General features: G+C 34.7%; 1 protein-coding gene across 1 annotated transcript in view; it reads left to right on the plus strand.

Annotated features, from left to right (window-relative positions):
* NAALADL2 (N-acetylated alpha-linked acidic dipeptidase like 2) overlaps positions 1–27,791 on the plus strand; it is a 1,061,651-nt gene that overhangs the window by 417,794 nt on the left and 616,066 nt on the right. The window lies entirely within an intron of this gene.

Genomic DNA, 27,791 nt, shown 5'->3' on the forward strand with positions numbered 1-27,791 from the left:
CTTCTAATCTGTTATCTAATTACCATGTGCTTTATGTTAGACTAGTATCTCGCTGATTTACACTCCTTAGTGATTAATTTTTGTCAACTGTATAACTTCACAGTTACTGACTGTGCCCAGAAATTTAATTAAAATATAATATACTAAGGAAAAGCAGAATTATGATTTATTTTATTTAAAGAGTTTATTAATACTCATCCACCAGATGCATTTACATAATTAAAGCAGTTCAATCTAAGTATCTCATAATGAGCCACCATAATAGAGAGTCACTACTGCTCATTCTTACTTCATTTTCTTTTTCTATTAAGAAAGAATGATCAGTGTAGTTGTGTAGGTATGTCCCTGGAATGCTCTGGTTCTGAAGATATATTGGATTTCTCCTCATTCAAACCTATATGAGATTAGCTAATTCCCAGGAGCAAAAAATGTTTCCAGAAATCTGTTGGCACACTCTGTAAGGACCCAAGAGAACATTCTGTGCCTGTTTTTTATTTTCCAAGGATGCTCTTATACTTAAATCAATGTCTGATAGTAGATAATAGGCCAGAATTTTAAGTTAGTCTTGAAAATATAATACACACTGATAATAATTTTTTGTAGGATATTTTGTAGGATTTTTGTAGGATTTGTTAGTATGTATTAAAGGCCTTAAAATTATCATTTTGACCCAGTAATTCCATTTCAACAGTATATTCTAAAGGGGAAAAAAAATCAGATTGAACACAATGATTACCAATGATGTGAGAAAATATTTGAAATGATATATACATCCAGTTTAGCACTGAAAATTATGCTACATTTGTACAGCTGAATACAACAATTACAATGTGAAGAATATTTAATATGTGAAAATCCTCATAAGTCAAACAAATAAATTATAAAGAGAACATTTATAATAATTATATAATAATGATTACATTTATAGTTACTTCTAAAAGTAACATTGTTAGAAATATGGGTTAAATATTTTTCTAAGCATTTTTTTAATGTATTTTCACATTAATCTTTACAATAACCATAGTGTTGAGGTACAGATTATTATCTTCAATTTATAGATGAGTATCACAAGTGCATGAGGAAGGAAATAAGGTAGAGTATACTCTTTCCCCCAAAACAGCCCCAATCTGGTAGAGGGGCAAAATGATGACATTTTAAATCAATGGTACAGATTTGATCATGGTATGAGACTAGGCATTCTAATTACTTACTTAAGACAAGCGATTCAAATTGCTTAGAGGACATTTTATTACCAGTAATCAGAAGAACTCTTCCTCTAGTTGTTTGAGGAAGAATGTTCTTTTCCAGATGTTTTAAAGGGGCAGTGGAAAACAAAGCACAACAGACCCACTTACCCATGAAGGATAAGTTCCAAGACTCCCAGTGGATGCCTGAAACCACAGTTAGTACCAAACCCTACATATACTATGCTTTTTTCTATACATATATACTTATGATAGTGTTTCATTTATAATTAGGCATAGTAAGAGATTAGCAACAATAACTAATAATAAAATAGAGCATATAACAATATACTATAATAAAAATTATGTGAGTGTGATACCACCAACATCATTCTGATAATTTAGAGGGCTGCTTAGTGACTAATGGGCAGGTTAGGATATACAGCATGGATATGCTGGGCAAAGGGACGATTCACATCCTGGCTGGATGGAGTGGGACAGCCTGAGATGACATCAAGCTACTCAGAACAGCCCGTAGTTTAAAACTTAGGAATAGTATTTTTGGAATTTTCTGTTCAGTGTACTTTGGACTGCAGTTGACCACGAGCATCTGAAACCTCTAAAAGTGAAACTGTGGATAACAGGGAACTACTGTAACACTGCTTTGAGTACCGTGCATGAATCCTGCTTGTTCAACCTAAGAGTGATACAGATGTCTAAAATGTTGTTTGTGGTAGGGGCCAATTATCTAAATTGGGTTGATGGAATTATGGATTTCTATTTCTTTATATTTTCTAAATTCCTAATGATTTTGTATATATTTTGTAAGGAAAAAAAGTCTAAAAATTCATGTTAAGATAAGGCATTTAAAATTTTTTCTAACAGTGTTTATAGGCCAAATACTCAAAATCCCTACCAGTAGATAATGGGTTAAAACATAGCCAGTTTCTTTTTATTTGACTGCTGCAGAGAATATTTACATTATGAAACCATTTGGCAAGGTCCGCAAAGTACTGAAATAGTGGTTTATCTAGAATAGGTCACAGTTATTAAAACCCCAGTACATTTTCCCTGATCATCTTCCTTACAGGCCTATGAAGAGATTTAACAAAGAGGTCTGTGCAGAATTTCCCTTTAGACAGAGCCTTGCCACAAACTTGGCATTATCTTCTAGCCAGAGAAGAGAGAGCACTCTTTCTTTAACCTTTTAGATTCTATTCTAGGCATCTCTGTTTTCTGTAGATTGTCCCAGAGATTATGGAATCACGGATTCCATATCTGTTAATATATATTCATATTGTAAAGAAAAAAAGAAAGCATGGTGTAGACAAGGTTATATAGCATGATTATAGCTGAACTTGCTTCACCTGTCCATCAGATATATTCTGAGGCTGAAATTGGAAAATGAGGTAATAGAGTAATACAGCTGGGTTGAAAAAAAGGCAGAGGACCAATGGACTTCTATGTGAATTACAACTGTTACTCATGATTCCAAATGAGTATCTGGACTGGGAACATGGGGCTGAATGAGTAGAGAAAAGTTAATCCTATTTTAACTGTGCAGTAGTAACTAAATCACAGTTTAAAAAATGAATCTGGGAGGGAATCTCTGTATCTGAGATAAAGAGGGCAAAGGGGAAGCAAAATTGTGATATTACCTCCTAAAGAGAGTAGAAAAATAATCCGCAGTCAAGAAGGAGGAGATCTCATTAGTTTTATCATAAATGGTATGTATGTGTTAATTTAGTCACTAGGAAGGGATTGATGAGGTAATCCCCACATTTGTAGCAGGAGCTGTAAAAGGCAGATGGCTTCTAGCTATAAGCCTTGATGTCCACACTTTGTTGTTGCAGGAAAGGGCCAAGTCCTTCAGACCTAGCTTGTGCTAGATTCCTTAAGCTTAAACCTTAGAGGAAAGGCTTTAGGTTTCTATGAGCTTTGTATTTATAGCAGTTTATTTTATAGGAGAGTGCTTTCATTCCTTAAGCTTTAAGACAAAATAGTTTTTTATCTGTCATGATGGATTTACTTAGATTTCTCTCAGTGACAATCTGAGACATAATAAAGCAGATCCCCAAACCCTTGCAAATTCCCAAATTGCTAAATAGGTCTCTAATACGAAATTTATTTTATAAAAGGCAATAAAAGCATTTGGCTTTCTTTTAGAGTCATTTTCACAAAAAGCAGTAATAAAAAAAAAATTACTGTGTAGTCCATGACAACTAGAAATTGAGTAAATCCCACTGAAATGTGGAAGATGGGCCATTTTCTGGGTCTGCACCACATATAAGCCCCAAATCTTGTAAGAGTCAAATTTGCATATGGTAAAATTACAAATGACTAAATATCTTATGCCTTTTGTGCATGGTGAAGTTACACATGAAAATTCATAAATGCTGTTGTGATTTTTTCATAAATGAAGTAACATACAGTACATTCCTAGTACTCACAGCTAGATGGTAAGATACTAGCAAATATTACTTGGTTTTTGCATTTTCTTATATACCTTTTTATCCCTGTAATCACAATTTTAATGATTTGGGAATCCAAATGATTTTGTAGTTTCCTACAAATGAAACAGTTTCCTATCTATTCATCGGATAAGATTTATATTTTAATATCAATTTTGCATTGTTTGGCCAGTGTATGACTTAACCAACTACCACTCAAGTCCATAAAGCATGCTTAAAGAGGAAGGCATTTTGGAAGAGCCTGGAGGGAAATGAGAGGTAGAAAACAATTGTTATGTGTTGATATTTTCAAATATTCAGTAGATTGTTTCCAACAGATTAGGAAAAAAGTAAACTTCATACTATTTGAATTTCAAACCCAATTTCATCTACAAAACAAGTAAATTTAAAACACTGAGTTGGGGGTTTAGTGAGGAAATCTCTATATTTGGTGAATTACCAATCAGTACTCAACAAGTGGACAATAGGAAGATCAGTAAGAAATTCTCTAGTTTAGGTAAAGTAAATGCTGAGAAATACTATATTTTGAAACCTTACCTCACATAAGGCATTGACATGCTTTTCATATTTGCTGAACTATACTCTGTTTCATTTGCTCCAATCTCCTTTTTTTTTCTGATGACAATTATTTAATCCTTATGATAACTGCATTCAAAAGAATTATTTTTTTAAATTTCAGTTAATAGAGAGCGGCATTACTCTATTACATGTGGTAGAAATTTAAGATGGTAGATCTAAAATTTAATTTTCATTTCTCCAAATTAACATATAATGTATTCAGCTAATAATTAGTGTCAAAAATATGTGACATGAGAACCTTCAAGATGGTGGTGGAGTAAGGCATGGAGATCACCTTCCTGCCCACAAATACATCAAAAATACATCTACATGTGGAACAACTCCTTCAGAAAACCTACTGAAGGCTGGCAGAAGACCTCACAATTCCCCAAAGGCAAGAAATTTTCCATGTACCTGGGTAGGGCAAAAGAAAAAAACAGACAAAAGAATAGAGATGGGACCTGGACCTCTGGGAAGGAGCTGTGAAGGAGGAAAAGTTTCCACACACTAGGAGGCCCCTTCACTGGCAGAGACGGGGGGTGGACGGGGGGGAAGGTTCAGAGCCACGGAGGAGAGTGCAGCAACAGGGGTGCAGAGGGCAAAGCAGAGAGATTCCCACACAGAGGATCGGTGCTGACCAGCACTCACCAGCCTGAGACCTTGTCTGCTCACCCACCAGGACAGGTGGGGGCTGGGAGCTGGGGCTCGGGTTTTGGACGTCAGACCCCAGGGAGAGGACTGAGATTGGCTGCGTGAACACAGCCTGAAGGGTGATAGTTCACAACAGCTAATGGGGAGAGAGTCTGGGAAAAAGACTGGAACTGCCTAAGAGGCAAGAGACCATTGTTTCGGGGTGCAGAAGGAGAGGAGATTCAGAGCACTGCCTAAATGAGCTTCAGAGATAGGCGTGAGCCATTGTTATTAGCGTGGACACCAGAGACGGGCATGAAACACTAAGGCTGCTGCTGCAGCCACCAAGAATTCTGTGTGAAAGCACAGATCACTCTCCACACCTCCCCTCCTGGGAGCCTTTGCAGCCTGCCACTGCCAGGGTTCTGTGATCCATGGACAATTTCCCCGGAAGAACACACAGCATGCCTCAGGCTGTTGCAAAGTCACACAGGCTTCTGCCACCGGAGGCTCGCCCCATATTCTGTACTCCTCCCTCCCACCGGCCTGAGTGAGCCAGAGCCCCCTAATCAGCCACTCCCTTAACTCCCTCCTGTCTGGGTGAAGAACACATGCCAGAGGGCTACCTGCATGCAGAGGTGGGGCCAAATCCAAAGCTGAACCCCAGGAGCTGTGCAAACAAAGAAGAGAAAGGGAAATCTCTCCCAGCAGCTTCAGGGACAGCAGACTAAATCCCCACAATCAACTTGAAGTATGCTGCATCTGTGGAATACCTGAATTGACAATGAACCGTCCCAAAATTGAGGCGGTGGATTTTGGGAGCAAATGTAGACTTGGTGTTTTTGTACGCAGCTGACTAGTTTCTGATTTTTATGTTTATCTTAGTATAGTTTTTAGTGCTTGTTATCATTGGATTTATTTATTGGTTTGCTTGCTCTTTGTTTTACAATTTTTTAAATTATGTATTATATTTCTTTATTTTAATAATTTTTAGTTTGTATTTTAATAACTTTCTTGTATTTTTCTTTTTTTCTTTCTTTCTTTTTTTTCTCCCTTTTATTCTGAGCCATGTGGCTAACAGGGTCTTGGTGCTCTGGCCAGGTGCCAGGCTTGAGCCTCTGAGGTGGGAGGGACAAGTTCAGGACATTGGACCACTAGAGACATCCCGGCCCCACATAATAGAAATTGGCAAGAGCTCTCCCAGAGATCTCTGTCTCAACGCTAAGACCCAGCTCCACTCAACAACCAGAAAGCTACAGTGCTGGACACCCCATGCAAAACACCTAGCAAGACAGGAACACAACCCCACCCACTAGTAGACAGGATGACTAAAATCATAACAAGCTCACAGACACCCCAAAACACAGCACTGAACATGGTCCTGCCCACCAGAAAGACATGATCCAGCCTCATCCACCAGAACAAAGGCACCAGTCCCCTCCACCAAGAACCCTCCACAACCCACTGAACAACCTTACCCACTGGGGGCAGACAACAAAAACAATGGGAACTACAAACTTGCAGCCTGCGAAAAAGGAGACCCCACACAGTAAGTCAAGCAAAATGACAAGACAGAGAAACACACAGCAGTTAAAAGAACAAAGTAAAAACCCACCAGACCAAACAAATGAAGAGGAAATAGGCAGTCAGAGTAATGATAGTAAAGATGATCCAAAATCTTGGAAATAGAATAGAGAAAATACAAGAAATGTTTAACAAGGACTTAGAAGAACTAAAGAGCAAACAAACAATGATGAACACCACAATAAATGAAATAGAAAATTCTCTAGAAGGAATCAATAGCAGAATACCTGAGGCAGAAGAACAGATAAGTGACCTGGAAGATTAAAAAGTGGAAATAACTACCACAGAGCAGAATAAAGAAAAAAGAATGAAGAGAATTGAGGACATTCTCCGAGACTTCACAGACAGCATTAAAGGCACCAACATTCTAATTATAAGGGTCCCAGAAGAAGAAGAGAAAAATGAAGGGACCGAGAAAATATTTGAAGAGATTATAGATGAAAAATTCTCTAACATGGGAAAGGAAGTAATCAAGTCAAGGATGCACAGAGAGTCCCATACAGGATAAATCCAAGGAGAAACACGCCAACATACATATTAATCAAACTATCAAAAATTAAATACAAAGAAAAAATATTAAAAGCAGCAAGGGAAAAACAACAAATAACATACAAGGGAATCCCCATAAGGTTAACAGCTGATTGTTCAGAGAAACTCTGCAAGCCAGAAGGGACTGGCAGGACATATGTAAAGTGATGAAATGGAAAAACCTACAATGAAAATTACTCTGCCCAGCAAGGATCTCATTCAGATTCGAAGGAGAAATTAAAACCTTTACAGACAAGCAAAAGCTGAGAGTTCAGCACCACCAAACCAGCTTTACAACAAATGCTAAAGGAACTTCTCTAGGTAAGAAACACAAGACAAGGAAAAGACCTACAATAACAATCCCAAAACAATTAAGAAAATGGTAATAGGAACATACATACTGATAACTACCTTAAATGTAAATGGATTAAATGCTCCCACCAAAAGACATAGACTGGCTGAATGGATACAAAAACAAGACCCATATATATGCTGTCTACAAGAGACCCACTTCAGACCTAGGGACATATACAGACAGAAAGTGAGCAGATGGAAAAAGATATTCCATGCAAAGAAAAAAAAGAAAAAAAAAGAAAAAAAACAAAAAAAAAAAACAAAAAAAAAACCAAACAAACAAAAAAAGATATTCCATGCAAATGGAAATCAAAAGAAAGCTGGAGTAGCAGTTCTCATATTAGACAGAATAGACTTTAAAATAAAGACTATTAACAGGAGACAAAGAAGGACACTACATAATGATCAAGGGATCAATCCAAGAAGAAGATATTACAATTGTAAATATTTATGCACCCAACATAGGAGCACCTCAAAACATAAGGCAAATGCTAACAGCCATGAAAGGGTAAATAGAAATACAATAATAGTAAGGAACTTTCACACCCCACTTTCACCAATGGACAGATCAATCAAAGTGAAAATAAACAAGGAAACACAAGCTTTAAGTGACACATTAAATAATATGGACTTAATTGATATTTATGTACATTCCATCCAAAAACAACAGAATACACTTTCTTTTCAAGTGATTATGGAAAATTCTCCAGGATAGATCATATCTTGTGTCACAAATCAAGCCTTGGTAAACTTAACAAACTTGAAATCATATCAAGTATCTTTTCTGAGCACAATGCTATGAGACTAGATATCAATTACAGGAAAAAAAAAAACTGTAAAAAATACAAACACACGGAGACCAAACAATAGGCTACTAAATAACCAATAGATCACTGAAGAAATCAAAGAGGAAATCAGAAAATACCTACAAACAAATGGCACTGAAAACACGACCACCCAAAACCTATGGGCTAGCAAAAGCAGTTCTAAGAGGGAAGTGTATAGCATTACAATCCTACCTCAAGAAACAAGAACTCTCAAATAAACAACCTAACTTTACCCCTGAAGCAATTAGAGAAAGAAGAATAAAAAAAGGCCCAAAGTTAGCAGAAGGAAAGAAATCATAAAGATCAGATCAGAAGTAAATGAAAAAGAAATGAAGGAAACGATAGCAAAGATCAGCAAAACTAAAAGCTGGTTCTTTGAGAAGATAAACAGAATTGATAAACCATTAGCCAGACTCATCAAGAAAAGGAGAAAATTCAAATCAACAGAATTAGTAATAAAAAAGGAGAAGTAACAACTGATACTGCAGAAATGCAAAGGATCATGAGGTTACTACAAGCAATTCTATGCCAATAAAATGGACAACCTGGAAGAAATGGACAAATTCTCAAAAAAACACAACCTTCCAAGACTGAACCAGGGATAAATAGAAAATATAAACAGACCAATCACAAGCACTGATATTGAAAGTGTGATTAAAAATCTTTGAACAAACAAAAGCCCACGGCCAGTTGGCTTCACAGATGAATTCTATCAAACATTCAGAGAAGAGCTAACACCTATCCTGCTCAAACTCTTCCAAAATATAGCAGAGGGAAGAACACTCCCAAATGCATTCTATGAGGCCACTATCACCATGATACCAAAACCAGGCAAACATGTCCAAAATAAAAGAAAACTGCAGGCCAATATTTCTGATGAACAAGATGCAAAAATCCTCAACAAAATACTAGCAAACAGAATCCAACAACACATTAAAAGGATCATACACCATGTTCAAGTGGGGTTTATCCCAAGAATGCAAGGATTCTTGCATTTGCAGTATATGCAAATCAATCAATGTGAAAAGACATTTTAACAAATTGAAGGAGAAAAACTATATGATCATCTCAATAGATGCAGAAAAACCTTTTGACAAAATTCAACACCATTTATGATAAAAAAAACTCTCCAGAAAGTAGGCATAGAGGGAATGTACCTCAACATAATAGAGACAAACCCACAGCCAACATTTTGTCATATATATGACAAACCCACAGCCAACACCGTTCTCAGTGGTGAAAAACTGAAACCATTTACACTAAGATCAGAAATAAGACAAGGTTGCCCACTCTCAGCACTATTATTCAACATAGTTTTGGAAGTTTTAGCCACAGCAATCAGATAAGGAATAGAAATAAAAGGAATCCAAATTGCAAAAGAAGAATTCAAGCTGTCACTCTTTGCAGATGACATGATACTATACATAGAGAATCTTAAAGATACTACCAGAAAACTACAAGAGCTAATGAATGAATTTGGTAAACTAGCAGGATAAATATTAATGCACAGAAATCTCTTGTATTCCTATACACTAATGATGAAAAATCTGAAAGAGAAATTAAGGAAATATCCCCATTTACCATGGCAACAAAAAGGATAAAATACCTAGGAATAAACCTACCCAAGGAGACAAAACACCTGTATGCAGAAAACTATAAGACACTGATGAAAGAAATTAAAGATGATACGAACAGTTGGAGAGATATACTCTGTTCTTGGATTGGAAGAATCAACATTGTGAAGACGACTATATTACCCAAAGCAATCTACAGATTCAATGCAATCCCTATCAAACTACCAATGGCATTTTTCACAGGAGTAGAACAAAATTTTTCACAAATTGTATAGAAACACAAAAGACCCGGAATAGCCAAAGCAATCTTGAGAAAGAAAACCAGAGCTGGAGGAATCAGGCTCCCTGATTTCAGACTATACTACAAAGCTACAATAATCAAGATAGTATGGTACTGGCACAAAAACAGAAATATAGATCAATAGAACAGGATAGAAAATCCAGAGATAAACTCATGCACATATGGTTACCTTATCTTTGACAAAGCAGGCAAGTGTATACAATGGAGAAAAGACAGTCTCTTCAATAAGTGGTGCTGGGAAACTGGATGGCTACATGTAAAAGCATGAAATTAGAACACTCCCTAACACCATACACAAAAATAAACTCCAAATGGATTAAAGACCTAAATGTAAGGCCAGGGAATATAAAACTCTTAGAGGAAAACATAGGCAGAACACTATAACATAAATCACAGCAAGATCCTTTTTGACCCACCTCCTAGAGAAATGGAAATAAAAACAAAAATAAACAAATGAGACCTAATGAAATTTAAACACTGTCACACTGCAAAGGAAACCATAAACAAGATGAAAAGACAACCCTCAGGATGAAAAGACAACCCTCAGAATGAAAGGAAATATTTGCAAGTGAAGCAACAGACAAAGGATTAACCTCCAAAATATACAAGCAGCCCCTGCAGCATCAAAAAAACAAACAACCCTATACAAAAATTGGCAGAAGACCTATACAGACATTTCTCCAAAGAATATATGCAGATTTCCAACAAACACATGAAAGAATGCTCAACATCACTAATCATTAGAGAAATGCAAATCAAAACCACAATGAGGTATCATCTCACACCAGTTAGAATGGCCATTATCAAAAAATCTACAAACAAATGCTGGAGAGGGTGTGGAGAAAAGGGAACCCTCTTGCACTCTTGGTAGGAATATAAATTGATACAGCCACTATGGAGAGCATTATGGAGGTTCCATACAAAACTAACAATAGAAGTACCATATGACCCAGTAATTTCACACTAAGCATATATCCTGAGAAAACTATAATTCAGAAAAAGTCATGTACCACAATGTTCATTGCAGCAGTATTTACAATAGCCAGGGCATGGAAGTAACCTAAGTGTCCATCGACTGATGAGTGATTAATGAAGATGTGGCACATGTATACAATGGAATATTACTCAACCATAAAAAGAAATGAAATTTAATTATTTGTAGTGATGTGCATGGACGTAGAATCTGTCATGCAGAGTGAAGTAAGTCAGAAAGAGAAAAACAAATACTGTAGCTAACACAAATATATGGAATCTAAAAAAATAATTGTTTCTGAAGAACCTAGGGTCAGGACAGGAATAAAGACACAGACGTAGAGGATGGTCTTGAGGACATTGGGAGGGGGAAGGTTATTCTGGGACGAAGTGAGAGAGTTGCCTTGACATATATACACTATCAAATGTAAAATAGTTAGTTAATGGGAAGCAGCTGCATAGCACAGGGAGATCAGCTTGGTGCTTTGTGACCACCTAGAGGGGTGGGATAGGGATAGTGTGAGGGAGATGCAAGAGGTAGGAGATATGGGGATATATATATATATATATATATATATATATATATATACATATAGATGATTCACTTTGTTATACAGCAGAAACTAACACAACATTGTAAAGCCATTATATTCCTATAAAGATGTTAAAAAAATGTGGTATCCAGTACAATAGTACAACAATGTGCGTAAAAAAAGAACTCAATATTTTTTGAATATAAGATATTCATGGTGTGTGTGTGTGGTGTATGTATGTGCACATTGGTACAGCCTTATGTGTCATGCTGGGAAAATAGGAAAGAAGAGAAAGACTCCTTCCTTATTGAAACTTTTGATGCATTATAATTTATATTTTTATAAATATAAATTATAATATATAAAAATATATATAATATAAATTATAATATAAAAATAATTATAATTTTCCCTGGTATTGATGAACCTAGCAGATCTATTTACATGGTAGTCTGTGAATATTTCAGATTAAAAAAAAACATTTAATTCAGTGTCATTGCATGATTTGGGGGGTATAGTTTTGTATGTGGAGGCAAAGTTGCTTCTTTTTTAAGACAATTTTGGAAGACATTTTATGAACCAAAAGAAGTGAACACTATCTTGATACTTAGAAAGGGTATGCTTGTTCACTGGCTGATTGAATGAGGCACTTCCTACCCTGTTTTCAGAAGTAATTACAAAAGACCAGTGCTCCGTACTTTGTAATTGTACGAGTCCAGAGCTGCTACACTGCTCACAGAAAACATGGTCAGAACTAGAACACAAAATCAGGAAACAATGGTTTAATGTATTTAAAAGCCAAATCTGCTATTATTATTTTTTTAATCAGAATGTTTTCCCTTTTCCACTGACTGACTTCAGTTATTTTTCTAAATGTCTTAGACCAAATATTACCATATCTACGAAAGGTAATTTTTGTTGAAATACAACTTCAATCATAAGTTGTAATGGAAAAACTTTAGACTGAGTGTTATTCTGCCATTTAGCAGTCAGACTTTAAGAAAGTGCATTTAGAATGAGAATAACTAATCCTGAATACTTCCGATCTTATACCTAAAATTAAAGTATTTTTCATGGCTTAAAACCAAATTAAGGTATGTCTACAAATCTTCAGTCTGTTGTGAATGATTCCCATAACTAAGAAGTCATGCCTGTATTTTACCTTCATGATAATATAATTACTTTTATTGACTGACAGTTTGAATATTGGGAAATCATAACTAGTGACATCATTCATTAGAGCCTTGATTTTTGCATTATCTTATTGTAGTATGTTAAGCATAAATCATCCCCATGCATTCATGCAAGTTTGGTAGTATAAGAAAAGGTGCTAAGCATTTTGTTTGTCTTAAATATTATAATATAAACTAAGAAAAGCAAGAAATCAAGAAAGAAGTCAGACAGAAAGGGAGGCAGGAAAGAAGGATAGAAGGAAAGAAAGAAAACAGCACTTGATTCCCCCCTAGTTCGTGCTCTAAAATTACATTTCAGAAATCTTTTTTATGCATTATATATTACTCTAAAATCCAAAAGAGTAAGTTTCAGACATATTTTAATTTTTGAGGAATTATTTGGACACACCAGCATAAATATCTCTATGATAATAACATCTGGCTTTGTGATAATTCTGAGCTATCCTTTCACATTTTAACTTTTCCTTCTCTCCCTCTGTCTGGTTGACGCTTTTCATTTTTTCCTGCTGTAGGTGGGTTTCTCAGTCTTTCCAATGTGTTGTATTTGTTCCGTATTCAACAGGTGATTTATTTTCAGTAATGAAGTACAGCATGGCAGGATGCAAAGATGGTAGAGACAGGCTCAAATTCAAGCTTGATGTTTATGTGACCTTGGGATATCATGTAACCCCTCTGAAGTTTTAAAGTTGTTTTTTTTTTTTAATCTCAAAATGGCGATAAAAGTAATCCCAACTCACAAGCTTGTGTGAGCATTAAATCTTAAAATGCATGCATAATTCCTAATAAATATTAGTTACTGTTAGTAAGCCCTTAAAATCTGAATAAGATTCTAAAGAGAAACGATATGAGTTTAATAATGGGGAATGACAGCTCTCTCAAAATTCCAAAACTGAACTGCATATAATAATATCAATACTAGATAAATCTATTATAGAAATATGGTCTCTCAAGATTGCACTTTTGCATTATTTAACAGTAAGGATTATGCTGATGCTATATAGCATACTTTGAATCTTAAACAAAAAAACTAAAGCTGCCTCTAATGATTTTTGTGGAATAAGGCAGGTATAAGTAAGTGGAGAAATGAATGTTAAAAATAAATATAACTTGATTATTAAGGATGAATATGAACAATGACCTAAAAGGATAGTAGATGATTTTGATTTTTACATTCTTCAGTATTAATGCATAGATTTTTTTGTGAGGTGATAGAATTATGTAATATTAAGAAAATATTGTCTTAGGAATTAAAACTATATTACATTTATAGTAGTTGTATAAATAATACAAATTTTAAACTATTTTGAAAGTTGAGGTATCATGTGTGTTTCCAAGAACATCATGAAATTGCCTACATCATAAGGCTGTTGTAAAAAATAATTTAAATAATACATGTAAGTATGCAACACAATGCCAAAAACATACCAAGCACTCATTAAAAGAAAGCTAATATTTTATTTAATCACATTAAAAATTTTATTAAATACTACATTTTCTGCTTGAATTCCATTTTTCTTAATGGTCACCATCCTATGTGATCAAAAATCTAAGACCTTATCATTTGCTAACTAGTGTAATCCCAGCCTTGTTTGTTTAAGTAAAGGATCTGTACTTCAGTAAAGGGTTTAGATTATTGCAGGAATGATTATGATGTTGAAACTTTAGTTCAAGATTTTCTTACAATTTGAATTTAGAATATCCTAAAACTGAAGTGGAGATTTTGCATAGTTTCTTTCACTTCCTCGCTGATATTTCATAGAGGTCATGGGTGTTAACAATTTTTTAAATTAAAAAATAGATAAACCCTTGGCTCTACATTAACAGAGTTTTAAAAGAACCCACTTGATGTCTAATTATTAATCACTATATGGCACTAAGTTCTTTTTTGCTATTTTTTTCTCATCCATTTTCTTATGATAAAAGTAGATTAATTATTACTTTGCTCTGGAACACATTGGTAACGAGTCCTGGGCAGCAACTTGGATTTTATTAATTTGTTGTTGTTATAAGATATGTGAAGACAGAGTTAAATTACTTCTGGAAGGAAACATCATTGAAAAAAATTAATATTGGGGGAAAAATACCTCTTCTTTATGTAATTAAAGTTACAGCTACAAAATGTATCTATTTTTGAATTCAATAGACTTCTTATTTTTATAATAACCTTTAGTAAGATATAAGACCTGCTGTAGCTACACAAGCTTAAAATATTTTCACCTGAACTTTGAAAACAATATACACTCAAAATATTATTTTAATAAGTAATTAATAACAGATGTTTATTTATTATTGTCACAAATATTCAATAAATTGCTTTTTAACTGAAAATATGTTTTTACTATGTTTATGCAAAAGTTATTGGGAAGGTTTTATGGCTCCATATATATTATAGTTAAGAATAAAGCTTTTGTGGTTTTAATAATGTACTGGTGGGAAAAAAGCCTTTCTATTACAGATTTTTTAAAAAGTTACTTTTCTTGACTAGATTTGCATTTCCAAATTTTATGAAATCTTTACATCAGTTTTGTATATTTTCTCTTGTATTGCATTTTAGATTACACCTTGTAATCTCATTTAGCGTAATAAATTCCTTGTTTTCTTAACTTAATAATTATTTGAATAGTATAATCATGTAATATCTAAATTTTAAAACTCTGACAACACCAAGAATTTCAGCCATCATTAGAATAATTTCATTCTTTAAATCAATTTTGTACTGGAAAATTTAGAAAAATTAAAGTGTCTATAATCCCAGAAATACATGTAGAATAATAGCAGACTTAAATTTGGACTAATATGCACAATCAAAGAAGAACTATAAGTAGATCCTTTAAAGAAAATTATGTTTGCTCTTCAGTTTATGATTATAATTTTGTTTTAATCTGAATCTATTAGGTTGTTAAAATTACTATCCTTACCTATCAATAAAGAACATGCTTATTTTTCATAAGTGCATAAGTTACCCATATCAAACTTCTTTCATAATTCTCACACAAAGACAATTCCCAAACAGTTTTAGGTTAAATTTCATCGTGTATGAAATGAGTGAATGAAATGCAGGAGGAACGCTTACAGTTTTAACATGCCATCCTTATTTGACACTGGTCTAATACCCAAATTAATAGCTGTTCTAATACAGTTCCTTTGCTTTTAAATAATAGCATGTCTGTAATTAAATAATAGTACAACTTGGTGATGGTATTATGGACATCTGTGATATCTAATTTATATCTATATAAATATAATTTGTTATAATACAGTTTAATTTTCGTTTTGTTAAGAAAAGAACAATTTTTGGCTTCCTGGTGGCACAGTGGTTGAGAGTCCACCTGCCGATGCAGGGGACACGGGTTTGTGCCCCAGTCCTGGAGGATCCCACATGCTGCGGAGCGGCTGGGCCCGTGAGCCATGGCCGCTGAGCCTGCGCTCCGCAACGGGAGAGGCCACAACAGTGAGAGGCCTGTGTACCGCAAAAAAAAAAAAAAAAAAAGAAAAGAACAGTTTTAACACTTTGACTTATATTTTAGATGATACCAAACTCTCTTCTCAGTTTTATAAACTTTACAAGCTCAAGGATTCTTTAACTTCAGAGTAGAATTAGTTTAAAAAAACTGTACTCTTCAGCAGATTAAAATGGAATTGTCTTTTCTCCAAAGTTACCATTACATTACAGATGGGCAAGCATTGTTCTACCCATTTCAAATCCTTCCTTATTGAGAAGTTTTATACGACTTCCTTTCCAGGTTATCTAAACCTTTCACACGTGTGTGATGTGCCTGGATTAAATTTTTTTTTTCTTTAGAATTGTAAACACAAGCAAATTAGCACACATTGGATTCCTGTGGTATTATGTGTGCTAACATATTCTGTATGTTTTAATATTTGTAGTTATTGATGTCAACATGTTTTCATGTACACAGCCTGTTTCAAAGTAAACCAAAGATATAAGTAACTGCAGGATATGATTCTGATTGGGTCAGAAGATTTATTGGTGAGATCATTAATGAAATAATTTAATTTCTCAAATTTTCAAAGTTGTCTGCAGTATTCTTGGCTTCTTTATTGTCTGTCATTCTCAGGCAACAAAGCTAAATGGCAGAAAGTGTTTAATGCTCAGTCAGAAACAAAGAGGTCTGGAGAAAATACCAGTGTAACCTGTGTGGGAAACAATGAAGTGAAACATGGCTACAAATGGTGTACTATAGGTGATGATTGCAAAACATGTACAAAATTATTTTTCTTGGGTTTTTAAAAAATTCTGAGTATGTTGCTACATATGTAGATTTATTTTCTTTTATTTGGCTTGGCTTCATTATTTGTGTGTTTTAATTGATTATAAAACAGGTAGGTGAAATATATTTTAAAAATAAGGTAGATCAGGCAGCCAGTAAGCCAGGAAAGGCTGGTGTTTTATAATTAATTTGAGGTTGTTTAAAATTCTGATGAAATAGAAAGTTACCTTTTGCCCTGAGGCTGGGAAATACATACATGCAGATGGCAATAAATAAGCAGGGTATGTGACCACGTTCATGTGATTTGGAAGGTTTTGGGGAGTCCTCTCTGGGTGAAATTATATCAGTTAAATGCTGGAAATTAGAAGTTACTTCTTCATATATTTAACGGGAAATTTCTCAAGATGTCACTATACATAAGATAATTAGAAAGATTTTATTAAAAGGTAATTGATATCAGGATAATGCCAATTCAGTATCCTTAGCATAGAGACAAAGTAGGTATACTTTATCTGGATGATGGGGCTTGGAGTAGAAGAGGTGACTAAAGACAGATTTGAATTTGTCACAGTTCTGACCTGGGTGGCCTTTGTTGGATACATTTGCATCAATTGTTTATTTGTACTTGTAGTACATTTTCTATCTCACATCCCCTGGCTAAAGTATAGAATCTGACCAGTTACATGAGCTTGGAATCCCAGCTCTACCACTTAAATTGCTATGAGTCAGTCTTCAAACCTTTTAACCTCTATAAGACCTAATTTTCTTTCTTATAAAACCAGTACAATAATGGTCACGTAGCTTTTAGTAAATGCTTGATAAATGTTCATTATTATTGTTGTGTTGTAACCAGATAAAGGAACAGTTCTTATTGTCACTGAGGATTTTTTAAAAATATAGTTACCCAAATAATATCTGTGTGAGAATGTAATTTTCTTTCAGATACATTATCTCATGTAAACACCCATAGTCCTCATAAAATCATGGTGAAGTAGGCATGGTCACAGCTCTGTAGTTAGTGACTTAGTCTCTGAGTGTCTTCCTCAATGTCATACCTGGATTACACAGGAGGGATAGGGCTGTTATTCCAAACCCAGTGTACTTTCTGCACCCCACAGCTCCTTAACGTATCTGTATTTATGAAAGAACCTTTAAGATACCTTTTCCAGACCTTAGTGCCGCTATGGCTTCAGTCATGGTTCTTCACAACTAAACGAAGAGTTTTCAGATTACTTTCAAATGATTCAGAGTGAGAAAGATACACATGAAAAATAAAGCAAATGTGAGGAAAAAAATAACATCTGGAGAAGTCAGGTGATTAGTATGTGAATGTTAATCCTACTGTATTTTTCATTTCAATTGAAATCTTCAAAATAAAAATTTGGGAGAGGGGTGTGGTGAGAGTGGACTAAATCAGGATTCTCTACAGGTGCCTGTAAATTCTTCTGTTTTAACATTAATTTAGCTTATTCCCCGCTCTGTGGGAACTGATTGAGTGGGTACAAGACGTGCTTTCCATTTGGACACGATTTCTCATTTATGTCGGGAGTCTTTCTGTTGGCTTCTGCTCTTAGTCAGTCAGGTGTATTAATCAGAAAATTCAGATTTACCAGTTTAGATGTCCAAAATCTGACTTGATTTAATGGGTAAAAAATGTCACTTGATATTCTCCTTGAAATATGGTAAAAATCAACTGATCAGTTGTATATGGTCATTAAGGTTAAATCTCTCTTCATCCACATTGACTGAATTTTGATATTTTTATCAGATAACTGACAGCCAGGAAGACATAGCCTTAGGCACCTAAAGAAAAGAAAGCTGAATGTGAATTGGTGTTGAATTTGTTCCCAACAAGAGTGCCTGGTGAAATCATGGGGCCCTTGTATATCTGAGCTCGTTTATTATTAGAGAAGAGTTCTCATTAACTTGTTCAGGAAAGTGTTGCCATTAAATCTTATCTTGAATGAGAGGAATTTGTAACTTGAAAATGTTCATGAATATTTCATAAGAATCGTCTTAGGGTGCATGCTTGTATGTGATAGCCTGGCAAAGGTTGACAGATATGTGGAATACTGTAATGACTTGATGGATGCATATGGAATGTTTAATGGGAAAGTGAGAAGTACCTGCTGGGCTGCTGTGAACATCTTCCAGTATTGTAGTGATTTTTGTTGGCTGTTAACAAAACCCTCAAGGAAAGAAATAGTTTCTAATTATAAGTTGAAAATGACAGGCTTATTTTATTGCACTAACTAGGCCTATAAGTTCGGAGCAAGGATTAGTGATTTATTCTTTGTTTCTTTTTATTAAAATGCATTTTAAAAATACATGTCTGAGCAAAGTAGATCTTAGTGAGTAGGCTCCCTTTTTTTTTTTTTTTGCAGATAGGGATCCTGTATAATTGTATTCTTTTACTGCTTTGATGTCTCAGAATCCCAGAGAAATTTTAGTTATAGAAAAATATGAATAATTTGACCCTAGAGCAGCTGAAAAAGACCAGGAAATATCAGGACAGCATCATTAAAAATAAACAAAAACTTACTGGGTTCATTTTAGCAAGAAAATGATATGCAAAAGTGGAAAAAAAATCTGCCACAAGCATTGTTAATTAGTAGAATCTCAGGGTAGGTTTGATTTGCCCTATTTTAAAATAGGTAGAAGAATTTGAGAAACTGACTCAGAAATGATTGATGGATCAGGAAAATGCGGTGAATTATTTAATTGGAAGTTATTTAATCTAAAGACAAGCCTGAGGGGAAAGTTAAGAACAGCTTTTAAGCACACGAAGGAGTTTTCACGTGTTATAAACAGGAGCTGTTCCAATCTTTGCAGAGCTTAAAGTTATAAAGTATGGGCTTCAATTATAGCAAAATATTTTAGGTTACACATAAGTAATTTTATAAAATAAGGCTAATTAAATACTAAAAACACCTTCCAAAGATGGTTGAATCAGTCTGCTTCTAGAACTTTAGAATACCTAATGTTTTATTTGTTTCCTGACTTTTATATATATATGTTAATATATATATTTACTGGTTATATATATCTATAAATCTTTGGTAATTCACTGCAAGTTATGGAGTTATATGTTGGTTTAGTATATGTTGTACACTAGCTATCTTTCTCTTTATACCACCTTAGCCCTCGTAAGAAAACTTTCAAACAAAAAGTAAGAAGGCCCGTAACGTTACCACACACTAGTAATGATTTTGTGATCTAAGGTAGGCTGAGGAATTGGTCCTTTCTAAAAGAAGAGGTTAAGGCATTTATAAACTCATTACTTCATTCTAGTAAAAGATGTTGGACCTTTTTATTCAACTTATGGCAAATTCTGTACTTTTCTTTAAAAAAAATTCTGCTCCAGGAATGGATTAGTTTAGCATGAATATTTTTAGAAAATCAGACCATTTTTGTGTATATGTTAAGAAAATTAGTTTATTATATTTTCAGTCAAATTATGTGAATTATTCATCTTTAGTGTAAAAAGAGAACTGTGTAGGTGGGTGACTTATTTTCACTTGTGAAGATGACTAGTGTCTATGCGACTCTGGCAGACACAATCCCTGTTCTGACTGTGCTGGTATTATGGAAAAATTGCCACCACTCCCCGCTGCTATAACCTTAGCAAGATCTGCAGACACCATTTCAATGAGGCCCAGACTTGATATTTTTCTGCTTAATGTGTAACTTAACCAGAGTAAAAATCGATCATATTTCATTTTATGATAACGATCAGTTATTTTGATAATTTCATGATTCTGACTGAAAGGGAGCTGGATTAACGATGTATTCCTGTGCAGATTCCCAGAATAGACATTGAAAAGAAGAGCATTTAATCCCAGTCACCATGGCCCTGTCCTTCTCATGTTTACCTCATAGGAGATGGAAGGCTAAATTATTTGAAATGTGCTAGGTTATGATTCCACTCTCAAGGAATCTTTGTGACAGAGCTAAGATTAATTACCGTATTGGATCTGATTACCATAGAGCCTGATTTCTGTTAATAGCCATGTTTATCATCTTAATGTCAAATTTGCTTCTAGCAATTTACTTGATCACATAAATGTATGATGCATTGAACCTGCTGCATTTGACATCAGATAAATATTGAGGGTTGAGAAGTTTACTTCTGCTATCATATGTCATCCTTGGTACTGCCCTCTCTATCCCACAAAATCATTTAAAGTATTATTTTTTATAATGTAGAAGATGTACCTGGGAAGAATTGAACATCATATAATATGCATCCCATTTCTCATATCTATAATTCCAGGTCCATAGAAACCTAATTTTATAAATTATTTAATCAGTTCTCTTGGCTTATTTATCTGATTTAAAATAAGGCATGGATATTTTGCTTTTAAGTATATCCTCTTCTAATGGGGGAAATACTAAGATTAAAATGTGAGAAAAGTAAACATAATAATGACAATATAGCAAAAACATATAACAATAATAACATGAAGATTATGGATCAGGATAAGAAAAGAAACAATATTTGACTTATAGTTCATCTATAGAGTATCCATTTTTCATAGGTTTACCTCTAAACATTTAGCCCATTTAAAATCATGGTTTATGTAATTTAATATTAGATTCCCATAATGATTTTAATGTATTTTTAATTACAAGACATTAGGTATCGCATTGTTCATGTAGTTCATGAACAAATATGTGTATGAATACTTCTTTCTGATTGCAACATAAGTGATAGAATGCTGCAGTTATTTGTGTGTTTGTTCCTATCTTATAATTTATCTCCACACGTATGTCTATAGACATGAAAAATTCACTAAAGTTTAATTTGGTAGCATATTTGCAAATAACCAAGGTAATTTATTTTTCCATAAGTATTTCATTTGAAAGTAGTCTATTATAATGCATGTTTCTTACTCCAAATCAATGCCAAGGATTTTCAATTGCTACACTAGGTTACCTTCCATATTAGAACCTTGAATTTTTCATTCATTTAGGAAAGATGATCACTCAAGATTCTGTATATTAAATTCTTAATTTTAAGATGATAAAGAGGTTAAGAAACTTCCATGGATCAAACAATTGTTGCACAGATCAAAAGGAGACCATTTATTCTCCTTTCTAACCCTGTGTGGGAGTATTTCATAATGAATTCTCTGGCAGCGGGGGGAATGGGTAAGGAATTGATATTTCTATTACAATTTGTTTTGGATATATATGTGATGAATATGAAGGTGGCTTTTTTTATTTCCCCTTTATACATATCTGTTTACTCAAAGTATTGTAAAATAAGCATGTTATCACTATTTTATTTTTTTCCAACAAATTAAAATATCTCTTAAATAGGGTTTTCTTTGACTTATTAGGATATTTTAGATAAGCTGACTATAGATTAAAACAGTTTTGTTAAGTATAAATAGAAATGTTTCCCAAAATACTCAAAATAGCATAGTATTACAATAAAAGAAAGTAAAATAAGTAAATGTCACAGGCACAGTATTTTGAATTTTACACTTTCAGTGCTATTCTACTTAGAGATTACAATGTCAAATTTTAGAATATTAGTGAGCTCTGTGAACTTTGTTTTAATATGGCACAGTTCCCTTCTCCCATTTAAAAGAGCAACCATAAAATTAACTAATGAGGGAGGGGAACTTAGTGCCTAATGGCACGGGCTCTGGAAGCAAACATTTTGGGATTTAAATCCTGGCTCAACCTTTTACATCAAGAGAATCACTTCACCTACAAGTTCATCTTCATTTTAAAATTAATAAAATACTTGCCACAAAGTATTCACTAAGTGAACTGAAGGTGAACTAACTTCAAGATGATACAAGCCCATTTTCTCAATTGAGGATAGGCAATTTCAGCCCATAACTATCACATATTTAGAATTATATTTTGATACTATCAGACATAATTATTCTTTCCATACTCTTGAAGATGATTCACAAAAAGGCATTATTTGTTTAATTGAGAAGAACTTGTCAGAGTGATGAATACTAAGAAATAAACCCCCATGAAATTCTAAGAGCTATAACATGAAACACCTGCTGTTTCTGACCCACTATTTTCCTTTATTAGCCAGACAGCTCCTCAATGCTCGTGCCATTTTTACTGGCTAAAGATTACCTCCACCTTTTGAAATGTGGCAGTAAAGATATGTTAGAATTGTACAAGTTTTCCTGGTGTTAGCAACCAGAGTACAGTGGTGGTAGAAAAACAGATGTGAACATCAAAGGCCACATTACAGTTTCATTATGTGTAAACAGATATTTACTGATTGAAGATGTATAAAGAGAAAACTCAGGTAGTTTCTGAGAATGTCATTCCAAATAGCTGGATAAAGAATATATATTCATCTAAAAGAAGTAGTTTACTTTCATAATGTTTTCAGGAAGATCTTAAGATTTTCAAAAATTAAATATGGAAGATTTTTTCTTGTATATTTCCAGGAAACTAAAATCTCACATGTCCTTTCCATTCATAAACAAGTGTGGAGTTTGTTTACCAGGGCTACTGCATACAGTTGTGCCAGTCATGCAGTTTACATCTTGTAGGGTAACATTTACAACAGAGATATGAGGCATTTGTATATTTTTTATAACCATTTTCTGTCTGACAGCAGTAAAGTGTCTCCTAACAAAATCAGTATGACAAATTTTAGCCAGATGGAAGTCAAGTATCTTGAGGACACCTGTCTTATACGTAACTCTACCTATGTGGTATCTTTATGCATATTAGTAAGAGCTCAAAATTTAAATGATATAAAATTATGATATATTCTAACCCAAAGATCAAATAGGGTCACAGATGAAAATTCTAAGTATGTGCCTAGGCTTTCAACAAAGTGTATTAGTGCTCTTTTAGCTATTATTTAGCAATTATTATTAAAAATAATAATTGTAAGAAACATATTAAGACTATAATAATAATTATAAGAAAAATCTGAAGACCATTTCCTTTTTTTTTTAGAATTCAGACTGCAACTCTGATATCCACCACAAGATAGTATGACACTTACATGATGTAAACCATTCTAGTTCTATTTTTCTCTATAGTCATAAAATAATGAGTTTCAATAAATATGCATCCAGAGCACACCAGCCCACCACCACCACCATCACCCACACTCTGATCCTAGGAGCTTCCCAAGAACAGTAAGTAGGCTGTCTGACACAAGGTTAATTGTTTTCATTGTTCTAACCCAGTGATTTTCAAAGTGTGGTCCCCAGACCAGCAGTTTCAGCATGACCCAGGAACTTGTTAGAAATGCAGATGCAGAGATTGGTTCAAGATGGCAGAGTGAAAGGACATGCACTCACTCCATCTTGTGAAAGCACCGGAATCACAACTAACTGCGGAATAATCATTGACAGGAAGACACGAGAACTCACCAAAAAAGATACCCCACATCCAAAGACAAAGGAGAAGCCACAATGAGATGGTAAGAAGGGCTCAATCACAATAAAATCAAATCCCATAGCTGCTGGGTGGGTGACTCACAAACTGGAGAACACTTATACCACAGAAGTCCACCCACTGGAGTGAAGCTTCTGAGCCTCACATCAGGCTTCCCAATCTGGGGGTCTGGCAATGAGAGGAGGAATTCCTAGAGAATCAGACTTTGCAGACTAGTGGGATTTGATTGCAGGACTCTGACAGGACTGGGGGAAACAGAGACTCCACTCTTGGAGGGCACGCACAAAGTAGTGTGCACATCAGGACCCAGAGGAAGGAGCAGTGAACTTATAAGAAACTTAACAAGACCTACCTGCTAGTGTTGGAGGGTCTCCTGCAGAGGCAGGAGGTGCTGTGGCTCATCATGAGGACAAGGACACTGGCAGCAGAAGTTCTGGGAGCTCTGTTGCTCTGCCCACCAGAGCAACACCTAGCTCTACCCACCACCAGTCCCTCCCATCAAGAAACTTGCACAAGCCTCTTAGATAGCATCATCCACCAAAGGGCAGACAGCAGAAGCAAGAAGAACTACAATCCTGCAACCTGTGGAACAAAAACCACATTCACAGAAAGATAGAAAAGATGAAAAGGCAGAGGGCTACATACAAGATGGATGAGCAAGATAAAACCCCAGAAAAACAACTAAAGGAGGTGGAGATAAGCAACCTTCCAGAAAAGGAATTCAGAATAATAATAGTGAACATGATCCAGGACCTCAGAAAAAGATTAGAGGCAAAGGTCTAGAAGATGAAAGAAGTATTTAACAAAGACCTAGAAGAATTAAAGAACAAACAAACAGAGATGAACAATACAATAATTGAAATGAAAAATACACTAGAAGGAATAAATAGCAGAATCACTGAGGCAGAAGAACAGATAAGTGACCTGGAAGACAGAATGGTGGAATTCACTGCTGGGAACAGAATAAAGAAAAACAATGAAAAGAAATGAGGATAGCCTAAGAGACCTCTGGGCCAACATTAAACACAGCAACATTCCATTCTAGGGGTCCCAGAAGGAGAAGAGAGACAGAAAGGACCCGAGAAAATATTTGAAAAGATTATAGTCGAAAATTCCCTAACAAGGGAAAGGAAATAGCCACCCAAATCCAGGAAGCACAGAGAGTCTCAGGAAGGATAAACCCAAGAAGAAACACGTTGAGTCACATAGTAATCAAATTGACAAAAATTAAAGACAAAGAAAAATTATTGAAAGAAGCTAGGGAAAAATGACAAATAACATACAAGGGAACTCCCATAAGGTTAACAGCTAATTTCTCAGCAGAAACTCTAAAAGCCAGAAGGGAGTGGCATGATATATTTAAAGTGATGAAAGGGAAGAACCTACAACCAAGATTACTCTACCCAGCAAGGATCTCATTCAGATTCGATGGAAAAATCAAAAGCTTTACAGACAAGCAAAAGCTAAGAGAATTCAGCACCACCAAACTGGCTCTACAAGAAATGCTAAAGGAACGACTCTACGTGGGAAACACAAGAGAAGAAAAGGACCTACAAAAACAAACCCATAATAATTAAGAAAATGGTAATAGGAACATACATATCAAAAATTACCTTAAATGTGAATGGATTAAAGGCTCCAACCAAAAGACACAGGCTTGCTGAATGCATACAAAAACAGGACCCATACATATGCTTTTTATAAGAGACCCACTTCAGACCGAGAGACACATACAGACTGAAAGTGAGGGGATGGAAAAAGATATTCCATGCAAATGGAAATCAAAAGAAAGATGGAGTAGCAATACTCAGATAAAATAGACTTAAAATAAAGAACTTTACAAGAGACAAGGAAGGACACTACATAATGATCCAGGGATCAATCCAAGAAGAAGACATAACAATTATAAATATATAGGCACCCAACATAGGAGCACCTCAATACATAAGGCAACTGCTAACAGCTATAAAAGAGGAAATCGACAGTAACACAATAATAGCGGGGGACTTTAACACCTCACTTACACCAATGGACAGATCATCCAAAATGAAAATAAATAAGGAAACAGAAGTTTTAAATGACACAATAGACCAGATAGATTTAATTGATATTTATAGGACGTTCCATCCAAAAACATCAGATTACACTTTCTTCTCAAGTGCGCATGGAACATTCTCTAGGATAGATCACATCTTGGGTCACAAATCAAGCCTCACTAAACTTAAGAAAATTGAAATCATATCAAGCATCTTTTCTGAAAACAACGCTATGAGATTAGAAATGAATTACAAGAAAAAACAACGTAAAAATCACAAACACATGGAGGCTAAACAATACGTTACTAAATAACCAAGAGATCACAGAAGAAATCAAAGAGGAAATCAAAAAATACCTAGAGACAAATGACAATGAAAACACGATGATCCAAAGCCTATGGGATGTGGCAAAGGCAGTTTGAAGAGGGAAGTTTATGGCAATACAAGCCCGCCTCAAGAAACAAGAAAAATCTCAAATAAACAATCTAACCTTACACATAAAGAACTAGAGAAAGAAGAATAAACAAAACCCAAAGTTAGCAGAAGGAAAGAAATCATAAAGATCACAGCAGAAATAAATGAAATAGGAACAAAGAAAACAATAGCAAAGAAATAAAAGTAAAAGCTGGTTCTTTGAGAAGATAAACAAACTTGATAAACCGTTAGCCTGACTCAAGATAAAGAGGGTGAGGACTCCAATAAATACAATTAGAAATGAAAAAGGAGAAGTTAGAGTGGACACCACAGAAATACAAAGCATCCTAAGAGACAACTGCAAGCAACCCTATGCCAATAAAATGGACAACCTGGAAGAAACGGACAAAGTGTTAGAAAGTTATAACTTTCCAAGACTGAACCAGGAAGAAATAGAAAATATGAACAGACCAATCACAAGTAATGAAATTGAAACTGTGATTAAAAATCTTCCAACAAACAGAAGTCCAGGACCAGATGGTTTCACAGGTGAATTCTATCAATCATTTAGAGAAGAGCTAACACCCAAATTTCTGAAACTCTTCCAAAAAACTGCAGAGGAAGGAACACTCCCAAACTCATTCTATGAGGCCACCATCACCCTGATACCAAAACCAGACAAAGAAACAACAAAAAAAGAAAATTACAGACGAATATCACTGATACATAGATGCGAAAATCCTCAACAAACTACTAGCAAAGAAAATCCAGCAACACATTAAAAGGATCATACACCATGATCAAGTGGGATTTATCCCAGGGATGCAAGGATTCTTCAATATTTGCCAGTCAATCAATGTGATACACCATATTAATGAATTGAAGAATAAAAACCATCATCTCAATAGATGCAGAAAAAGCTTTTGACAAGATTCAACAGCAATCTATGATATAAACTCTCCAGAAACTGGGCATAGAGGGAACCTACCTCAACATAATAAA

This window comes from Orcinus orca, chromosome 5 (genome assembly GCF_937001465.1).
Source record: "Orcinus orca chromosome 5, mOrcOrc1.1, whole genome shotgun sequence".
NCBI lineage: Eukaryota > Metazoa > Chordata > Mammalia > Artiodactyla > Delphinidae > Orcinus > Orcinus orca.